Below are 10,760 nucleotides of genomic sequence, written 5' to 3'. Positions count from 1 at the left end.
TACTACCTCAAAATTGTAGTGAGCCACCTGTCACCAGAAATATTCAAACAGATACTAAGCTAAAGATTGTCAAGGGGGTTGGGGTAGCAGGGGCAAATTTAACTAGACCCAGGGCGGTGAACTCAAGTACCCATGTGACACCACCAGGCATCCTCCTGGTGACGCTGGCAGAGTGACTGGCTCCAGCCCCAGGGCCAACGGCCACATGAGCTGGGTTTCATGCCTTTTCAAAAGCAGGTGTGTATTGGAATTAGTTTCTTGACTTTGAAGGCTGGAAGATGCTACCTTAAAACCCAAGGGTGAGCAATCTTGTGAGGAGGGGCAGCCTTAGCCTAGCAGAGTGACTAGCTGGACAGTGATTGGGGACAGCTGGGAACACCTGAGGAGCTAGGAGAGTGCTAGAGCCATTCTTAGCCAGAATCTGCTTCATGACCTGAGTCCTCCTTAGTCTTCCCTGGGTTAAGACTAGCAGAAAGCCTAAGACGTGGGCAATCCAATGTCCCCAGCTATCCCTGAGATACTAGAGCCCCCTGAGAAGCGCTCAGGTGTGCCCTTGTTTAGGAGTCTCTCCTCCCTGAACTCTGCTGTCCAAAGGCTGTGGAGGGAGAAAGAAAGGCAATGAATGTGCTCCTGAGGGCCCTGGGGTGAGGGTCGAGCAGCCATGGGCACTGGAAGGTCCTTAGATGGGCTGGGGGCTTCCAGGCATTGAGCACACTCAGGCTGTACTTCACACTCTTCTCACGGAACCTGTGCACGCAGACTCTAACCCTGACACAGGCAAGCACAATGGGAGTCTAGCAAGGACCAGTGACAGAAGAGGAGCTCTGAGAGAGACAGAAGAGGAGACTCTGAGAGAGGAGCTCTGAGAGTGGGATCTGGCACATGTGCGATCTGACAGCTGAAATCCTGTCTCCTCCCCTGATGTTTGCCGACCTATGGAAGGCAGGATCTACGGGGGGGGGTCTTCCTAATACACCACAGATACACAGGGAGAGTTGTTGAATGAGTGTGGCTTCCAGAACTCTCGGAGAGGAAAGCCAAGCACTAACTCTCTTACCAGCCTGTGAAACCTTCCTCTGCCGAGCTGGCAGGTGAAGGGGTGGGGGGTGAGGTGGGGATAGAAGCCTGGGCTGAACTGGGGCAACCTCTGCAGTGGTCCCATCCCTTGGTCCCACCTCCAGCCTGGTTCACCTAGGCAGGGCCGGAGGGGGTGGGCACTCCATAATTGGCACGCAAATCTCTTCCCTGCCTGAGAGGAGCCTCAGATCTAGAAAGAGCTTGCCTCGGTTTCCATTTTATAACAGCCTCCTGGGTTGTTTTTAGAGTTGCAAAGGGCATGGAGGAGCCTGGCATGGAGCTTCCTCTGGGAGGGTGTCAAGCTCCCCATAATAAGGCGTGACTTTGCCCTTGAAGTGTACAAAACTAGGAGGGAGGCAACCCCATATATGAAAGTTCCCCAGCCGACAGAGCCTGCTCTGCAGGAGACTCAAGTTGGCTTCATCCTCTACTTAAGTCCAGGCAAGAGTGTTTAAAGCAATGAATACCATGTATTTGGTTCAAACTATCCAAATATCACATTTAAAAAAGTAAGACAAAGGGTTGGGGATTTAGCTCAGTGGTAGAGCGCTTGCCTAATATATTCATCCCCAGCTCCAAAAAAAAAAAGAACCAAAAAAAAAAAGTAAGACAAAAGAGGGAAACATAAGAATATATATACACAATATATATACTATATATATAGTATATATACATATAATATATAGTATATATATACACTATATATATGGTATAGAATGTTAACTAAGGAATCAGCCAGCCAGCCAGGCACACGCCTGTGACCCCAGCCTTTTCAAAGCGGTAGTAAGAGGATCAGGGGTTTAAGGTCATCTTCAGCTACAGAATGAATTTGAGGCCAGCCTGAGCTACATGAAACCAGGCTTCAAAACAATAACAACAACAAAACCAATTTGAGTCATGACCTTAGCAATTGTGTTTGGCCCCTTCTCTGAGGTGGTACCAGGTCTGGCCTAACTAAGCTGATTGGCCACCCAGACCTGGCTTCTGTTCTCACTCAGAAGCCATGTAACCATGAAACGGATAAACAGGCAGCCACCACACTCCCTCCCACGTAGGGGATATCGAAGAAGCTATAGGCACCAAAACAAAACCAAATTTACAATTTAAAAATACATACCGCTAAAAATCCCCTTTAAGCATGAATGTTGCATGTAATTAAGTCTTTCTGTCTTTATTTTGTTTCTCTTTGTTGGTGGTTCAGAGTCACTCTATGAGCAAAGAGTCCTTGGCTTTGATGTGGAAACCGATGCAGAGATAAACTAGTCTGAGCCATTGCATGGGGGTTGGGGGGGCAGTCTAGGACAGGCGTCCTTGGGGACACTGAGGTGGGTAGACTGACTTGTCCTCCAGCCAGGTGACCCCGGGTAGCTCTGCTCTCTCCCCACCAAAGGCTAGCCTGTTCTCTCTGCTGCAAAGTCTTCTCCTAACTTGTGGTTTCTGATTCACCTCATTGCCCTTAGAATCGCGAGTAAATCAGGAGTCCCTGGGTTCCAAGCAGGAGACTTCCAAGGAGTGGAGCTGGGAGCCCGGGCTGCCTGCAGCGTCTTCTTCTTATACCAGGCTTGTCCAAAGATTGTTTGTTCTTAGGATATCGGTCTTTAGGTTGGAGGGTGAGAGAGGTGTCGTTATAAATACATAAGAGGTTTATTAATGGCCAGGCATGCACAGACTAATTGCTTCTTCCTGTTTATGCACAATCAATCACTGGGATGGTGGGAACCCCTGGCAAGCGCAGAGTGGATCAGAAAGATGTCCAGATGGGGGACGACCTCAGCTGCTCCATCCTTCAAGTTTGAGACTTTCATGTCAAAACAGAACAACAGCCAGAAAAGCCAACCCAAACATGCTCGACCCCTCTCTCTGTTCCACTCCCCGCTGCCCTGGAACACGTGTGGATGGGAAGTCTGTTCTCACTGAGCCTAGCTCTCATCTCGGCCCCTTCTCTTCTCTCCTCGTGATTCAGTAAAGCCTCCCACATCCTCAGTACCACAAGCTCTGGCTGGTACCCCAGGTCCCTCCAAGCTACACAAACCTGGAACTCGAGCATCGTGCCCTGTGATGAGAGTATCAAATGAGGCTAGATCACAACTGTATCCCATCTTCACGTCTGCTGCCTCTAAGCCCCCATTGTGTTGTTTCTATGTTGTACCTCTGAATCTGGGCACACTCTCTGGGCCCCTCTGGCTACTACTCACCGCCCAAGATCATAGCCAGACCCCTCCCCTCGTCTCCTCATTAGATCCCTTCCAGGGGCAGCTGCTTTGTGTGGGTGGAGAGGTCCACCCCTTATGGCTCTGGCAGGGCAGTCCAGGAGCTCTGTGCCAGCCTCTGCCTTCTATCCAACCCCTATCTGCCTTCAAGCCACAACTCACTCCAGGTCTTAGCCTTTATCACTGACACCGAGCGCCCACTGGGAGATTTGACTATATAAAATAACTCCTCCCGGGTTGGCATTCTCCTCCCTTCTGTTCTTGCAGGACCTTAAGACAGAGGGGTCTCCTATCATAAATGCCTGGTGCTGCTTGGCCGTGGCTCCCTTTGAGACAGACCTGCAACTGAAGCTCAGCCACCTGGAGACTTCAGGCAAATCGTTCAACTTCCTCTCTGGGGCTCTGTGCACCAGGGAGCGGGGCGGGGCGGGGGGGGGGAGCTACCGAGAACTTTCCACATCTGGAGTCACGTGACAGCTCATGCACTGTTCTTATTAATCTTAATAGCAGCCCTTTGAAGTGAGTTCTATTCTTATCTACTTTATCTCTACAGAAATGAGAACCGGGTGGGGAGGGGGGTGACATAAGTTGTCCAAGATGTCACAGCTGTTAAGTGGCAGACTCAGATCTGCCTGGTTCCACCGTGGGAGCACGTAGCCCTGAGGTCTCCAGGAAGGGCGGGGAGCTGGAGCACTGGGAGACTGGAGAAACACGGATTAGGGTCATGGAAGCCTGGGGGGTGAGCTGACACCGTGCAGGTCCGGGCTATTGATTTATGAACAACCAGGCCTGCTGGCTGTCCCCTCACCCCAGCCTGCCAGCAGGGATACAGAACAGCTCATAGCCTGCAGAGAGGCCTATGCCGGGAAACCACGGGGAAGGGGCAGGGTACTGTTGTTGAGTCCAGAGAACACAGCTGGGTCTGACCTCCCTGCAGGCTTGGAGCAGAGCCAGGGCATGGGACTCCTGGGTAGCAGCTAGAGAGGTCAAGATTTGTTGTTAGGATGAAAAGAGCACATGCTTTGGCCTTAGACCTAATTCCAACTCCAGGCATAGGCCTTGCTGTGTGGCTTTGGGAGGACAGTGCACCTCTCTGAGCTTTTGTCCTGGTTTGTAAAATGAGGACATCGCCACCCGGCCTTTAAGCTTATGCACATTAAAAGGGCCCCCAGCACAAAGTAGGCCCTCGTGTCTCACCATCCTGTGTCTGTCTTTCCCTGCCCATCTGAAGACCTCCCCCGGGGATGAGGAGGGAGCAGGCCAGGGCTCATCAGCAGAAAGAGAGGCATTCATATCTCTGATATTAAAAGATAACCTTTCTGTCACCCTGCCTTGTTGGCAGAGGAGCCCACATGGCGTTCTGACAGCTGGGAGCAGCTCACGGTGTGTTGTGATGGCTTCTACAGACAGACAAAGGCAGCAGGCCAGTGCTTGGTGACAGGACCTTGCTGGAGGTGGGGTGGTGGTAACTCTCTAGATCAAGGGGTAGCTGAGGAGGGGACCAAGGAGGTAGGACCTAGATTTGGATGCTAAGCAACCTGATGACCTGAGCCAGCTTTTCATTATGAATATCAGACAGGGAGTGGCGGCCTGTTACTTCTGGGAAAGTCTACAGCCAGGGTCATAGCCAGGGCCAGCTACCCTGCCAGCTACCCCCACTCAGGCCTATCAGCAGCTGTCTGGAGGAAGTTTTGCCCTCAGTGGCCCTGCGGTGCTGGTGGCCATCACCACTTGGCAGTCAGCAGTCAGTGCTGTAGCCCAGGGACCTTCGTGGGCAGCGTTGCCTCTCCCACCTCAGGCGCTCATCTGTCACATCGACAAAGACCCCCCAACTCATCTATACCTCCTTCCTTCTGTGTTCTGTGGGGCCTGACAGCCTGAGCCTCCTGGGAAGCACACAGACTCCCCATGGGGCAGGCCAGTGTGCTGGCATCAAGGTTAGACAGACCAGGCCATCCAGTCACCAGTTCATGACAGTGAAAGACAGCGCACAGGGACAATGTGCATGTGGGAGCGGAGGCAGTGACCTCAGGACCAGAAAGTGGAGATGACTTCCCTGAGACCGCTCAGCGGATCTCCCACTCTTCACTCAGTACAGCTAGAAACCCTCTCATCATGGAGTCACTGCAGACAGAGGAGGCCAAGCACCCACGGAGGAGGTCTGCACCCATGCCAGCCCCCACGGTTAAGAGGGGTGTGGCACTGTGAACCCCTAGTGGAGCAGAAGGACATACAGCTGAAAGGAGCTGTCATTTGGTGAAGTGTCCAGAGTGGCTGGGTGCTTTGCCTGTGCACTGGCCTGGCCCCAAGGCTGCAAGGTCCCAGGTCATTTATATCACGCTCTGTGGAGATTCATGGTGGGAAAGAGACCTGGAGGTCAGGAAGTAGGCGGGCTGAGATGGGAGCCATGGGGTGCCAGTCCTGTGTATGCTCCATCAGCCAGAGGAGTCCCTAAGATTCTTAGAGTAACTTGGAAACTAGAGACCCATTCAGGTCTCCATTCTTGAGGTGCCATTTTAATTTGGAATTGCCTCAAAAACAGACGTGCAACCTGGGAAGTGATGGAGAGTCAGGGACAGCCCTGCTCTGCCCCTCTGAGGAGCCCAGGACATCATGGGGCCCAGTCTGAGGTCCCTGTGTCCAGGGTGGCCAAACACCTGCTAAACTAAAGCTCAGCTCAGGGCTGTCTTTGAGGAAGGGAAGGCAGCTCCTGCTCACCCTTGCTGTCTCCTGGAGCTGGGGCTCAGGCAGGACTGACAGACAGCCCCTAGTGAAAGCCTGGGAAGGGGCTGGCTGGGGAGATGTGGTGACAGACCATGGTGGCAGTGTCTCCTTGGGGAGTTTTCTGGGGCTACTGTGACAGACTCATCTCTGGCTGTGGGAGAGTATGAGGGGGACACAGATCAGCCTTCATGGTCCCCCACACCGCTGTGGCTTCCCGAGCAAGAGCATGGGTTCAGCACAGTGTTTCCTCTCTGGGAACCCTTGGGACTCACCCGTCCCAAGAGACCAGGGATCACAGCTATCCCTGGTTAAAACTCTGTTGCGTCTTCTCTCCTGGTCATGGCTTCTGGGGGCTTTTCCGCCTCCATCCCTGCCTCTCGAAGCGGGGCGTCTCCCTCTATCCTAGCTGCAGCAATGCCCCTGACTCAGGAGGCCCTCCATGTCTGTCATTTGGCTTCTCCCTGGAGTTCTTCCCACACTTGCTGGCTCTAGGCCATACATGTGAGGCTTCTTCTGCCTCCTAGACCTGGGCAGGTGTCCCCTTAGGCACCACCGTCTTCTTGAAGCCTTCCCTGGGCTAAAGCCCTAATGTTGGGTAGAATGAACCTGCCCCAACCCCATCTCATACCGTTAGACCAGTGGCTCTCCACCTTCCTAGTGCTGTGACACTTTAATACAGTTCCTCATGCTGTGGTGATCCCCCAAGCATAAAACTACGTTTGTTGCTACTTCATAACTGTAAGTTTGATACTGTTAGGCATCGTAATATTAATGTCTGATAAGTACCTAACATTCCACCCCTGTGGGGGTGGTGAATCACAGGTTCACTGCCTAAGGCGATCTGTCATTACAGCAGGGTGCTCTCAAAACCGGGTGGCCGTGCTGTTTGCTGTGATGTGGAATTGCACCCCAGCACTGACCACAGTGACACTTGCTCATTCTTTGACCAACTTGAACCACAGGTCCTAGAACTGCCCTTGACAAGGGAGCAGGAGTGGTGTGCTCAGATCAGGGGGACTATCGGCTTCGTGTGTGAGCTTCTGGAGGTCATTCCTGGCTCAGTTGGATGCTAATTCCAGTGACTTGGACAACCCCGCGAGCAAGGCTGGCTCGCTACCACTCCCAGATTCAATCCTGGGTTCCAGCCCACCTCTAAAGTTCTCTCCCCCTCTCACTTGGGAGATTCCCAGCTTCCAGATCTCACTTCCTGCTCATCTTGGATCTGCATATCCCGACTTCACGTCTGGCCTCTTGCCCAGCATGCTGCTGCTGGGCCACACGGGGTAGTCTGAGAATTGACCCTAATTCTGGAACCCACAGGGACCCTACACTGGGGTTTGGGTTTATAGAAAAGCTGGTAAAACCCATAAAAGCTTAGCTTAGGCCCCGCCTATTCCCCACTAGGGGAAGGGGCCGGGGGGCTGAGCATGATGAAGTCGTCAGAGAAGGACGGTGCTAAAGATGTAAACGAACCCATGAAATCCCGGTTGACAGCCGTGACCGCTGTAGCTCCAGCCATTAAGCACGGAGCTTTAGCGGCCCCGAAATACACCTGGGGCGCTTGTAGCTGTGTCTGCTCGACACACAGGCACACGTGGCTGTGCATGAGCGCACACTTCTGCAGCTCAGGGGGCCGAACAGAAGGGTGAGAGGAGGGTGAGCTGCCCCTTAAGGGGGTGGGCACAGAGAGGAGCGAAGCCCTGGGCCTCAAGCCCAGAGCACCTTGCAGTCCTCTTCAGGCCTCATTTGATCCATGGCCGCACGTCCACTCATCCTCTATGTCCTTCTTAAAAGGTCATGGGTCACAGCTACTTAATTAACATCCTATCTCCCTGTCCCTCAGCCCACCCTCCAAATGTGTGGCTGATGCCAGGCGCTGGAAGAGATAGGTACCCTGGCCATCAAGGAACAGTCTGGAGAAACTTTGTCAAATCTTACTGATGGAGCGGCAGGGCCTGGGTTTCCACCTTGGTTCTGACTCCGATTCATACCGGAAAAGGTTTTTATCCTGCCCTGACCTTTGGGACTCCTTCGAGTTTGTCTGAAATCGGGTAGTGGTTGTGGGTAGGCGGTGGCTACTTGGGCCTGGCAGTGGGCTCAGCACCTGCCTGACATCCCTGCTGAGTCATCTGATGTCGTCATTCCTGTTCATCTAGAACTAGACAGGCCCACGGAGGTACTAGAGGAAGGCTGCCAGGGTGGGGTGGGGGCTCGCAGGAAGGGCTCAGGTGCCGTGGACTGCACTGTTCCCCACCAGGACTGTTCTGAACTCACATCTTTCCTCTGGCTGCAGGTCGCCTAGGCCTTTGAGGGCCACCCTGAGCTTCCCTGCCCGCTGTGGCCTCTCTCTAAGCCGGTGTGTTTTCTCTCTCACGCCCTTCCCCCGCTGCTTCTCCAGTCATTGGATTCAGCTTCAAACCACTCAAGCTTCACGGTCTGCAAAAGACTCCCCGAGGAGGGCATGGCGCCACGTTACGGTAATCCCATCGCTTAGGGAGGTGGAGCTTGGGCTGCACAGTGTAGCCCTGTTCCCCAAATCCAAAGCCTCCTGTACCAACCCACCCAGGTCAACCTCTGCAATGTCCCTTCTCAGACCGATCCTGGCAGCATCGCCGTGCAGTCCGGGGTCCTTCAGCCCCTCCTGGAGAACTTTTTAAAACTCAGTCTCTTCTCTCTGGCTCTGAAAGTCCTTGGAAGCTCGTCTTTCTACTTCAGGCAAGTGACTTCTGTCCTTCCCAGGGGTCGTGTGTCACAGATGACAGGAAGAGTGTGTCAGGGACTTTTAACTTGAAGTTCACAAGCAGAAAACTCCACCTCCATTTGGGCCTGATGGTAGTTGGTAATAAAACCGGGACCCAGAGGCCAGGCAATAGCAGAGGGCAGAGTCTGACAGGGACAGATCCCAGCTGCCTCTAAGTAGGAAGCCGTCCTGTCAGGAGGGCCTGGTAGCAGGGGTTTAAGGGCAGGCAGACATTTGCAGGGGACACCGAAGTGCAGGCAGTAACGGAAGACCAGACTTAGGCTTAGGGCCCCTCGTAGAGGCTCTGAAGTTGTGGGTGGGGCAGACATCTGCTGGGATAAGAACTAGAAGACTTTCTCAGCCCACTTGTAAAATGGCCAGCACGTCAGATCATCTGTTAATACGATCATCAGGAGATCAGGTCGTCTCCTGAAGCAACGGCTGGTGCTTACGACTGACTAATTGTTACTGATGACCGTGAGCCTTGCTATTGTTGTCATTCTGCTAAGGGTCCTTTATGGCCTTGCTATTGTTGTCATTCTGCTAAGGGTCCTTTATGGAGTAGCTGCCACAGGCTGGGTGCTTGTCAGATCATAACGAGTTTATCCTGGCAGCACCTTGGGAATTCATCCTCTACGAAGAGGCCGCCTCACGTCACTGGTCTTGGGTCACAGAACAGGAACGGTAAAGACGCCCCAACTGACCCCAGAGTGCCCACTCAGACCTCCTCACCCTTGGGCAAAGGCTGTAAGGGCAGGACCAGAGCACCTCCTCTCTCCTTGCTGCTTCCTGCCCCTCCCCCATCTGTGGAGAAGTATGAAGCTCCTGCAGTGGGACTGCCTTGGTGAGACTCCTCTAGTGGCAGTGACCCTCGGTGGCTGGATGAGGCCAGGGGCAAAGGTCAAGAGGCAAGGTCCCCCTCTCCTGGTGAACCTGGTTGCCGCCCAGAGCCTTAGCCCATGGCTTGTTTCCCACTGGGACTCATTTAAGAGCACTGGCCAGCTTGCTAGGGGACTTCAAAGATGGTGTTTGATGAGTTTTAGCGGCTTCGGCGAAACTCTAATTTGAATTTCAGGCGGTGGTGTGTGATTTCCTCGGTGACAGCTCCGAGGGATTGCGAGGGATGCGCAGGCTCGGCTGTCATCCAGGGGGCTTCTCCATCGCCTGCCTTCCCGAGGAGGAGAGGGATCTGTGAGGAACCGGGCTCCATTGAAGCTAGGGGAGGAGAGGGCTGAACAAGTGACTAGGAGGAGACATAATAGCAGAGAGGGAGAGGGAGAAAGAGTGGGAGGAGGAGGAGCTGGTAGTGATAACTAGGGAAGAGAATGGGGGTGAGATTGGAGGGTGTGGGGGTAGCAACAGAAACCAAGAGAGTAAGGGGGGTGATTAGATCCAGAGGGAAAAAATGAGACAGCAAAAGCCACAAAGAAAGGGGAAAGCAGACCGACAGAGACTGGCAGGCCAAAAGCTAGACTGAAGAAGAGCCGAGATCTGGAGATGGAGGACTTGAAAGCCAGCGGAGACAGCTCTGGGGGAGACCAAGAGAACAGGAAAGGACAGGGAGTGGCAGGGGACACTATAGACAAACGGAGGAGGATGCAAAGGATGACAAGAAGAGGCAGAGACGTTCGTACAGCCAGCACGCACATGCTCAACAGCGACTCTGTGTGCAGTGGACCCACGACAGGTCCCACCCAGAGGGTCCCATGCCTGTGCGCAGACAGTGCTTCCAGCCAAGGTCAGAGGTGAGGTGTCTGTCTCACCATCCTGCTAAGAGCTGCCTCGACCTGCATCCGATGCCCTGACCCCCTCAACTGGGCAGTTGACAGACAGGAGCCGTTTATCACGCGTACACACAGAGCTCGAGTGGGGAGACTGAAGCCAGGGGGCAAAGGTCTTGGGGACAGAGCTAGGACAAGACCAGTAGCTGGCTTCTACCCTCTCCCACCCTCCTCCCATTCTCCTCCCACATCTGGCAAGTGTTGGCCGAGTTTTCATTAGGACAAGAT

The sequence above is a fragment of the Rattus rattus genome, chromosome 1, assembly GCF_011064425.1.
Source record: "Rattus rattus isolate New Zealand chromosome 1, Rrattus_CSIRO_v1, whole genome shotgun sequence".
Lineage (NCBI taxonomy): Eukaryota > Metazoa > Chordata > Mammalia > Rodentia > Muridae > Rattus > Rattus rattus.
This window is presented reverse-complemented; position numbering follows the sequence as displayed.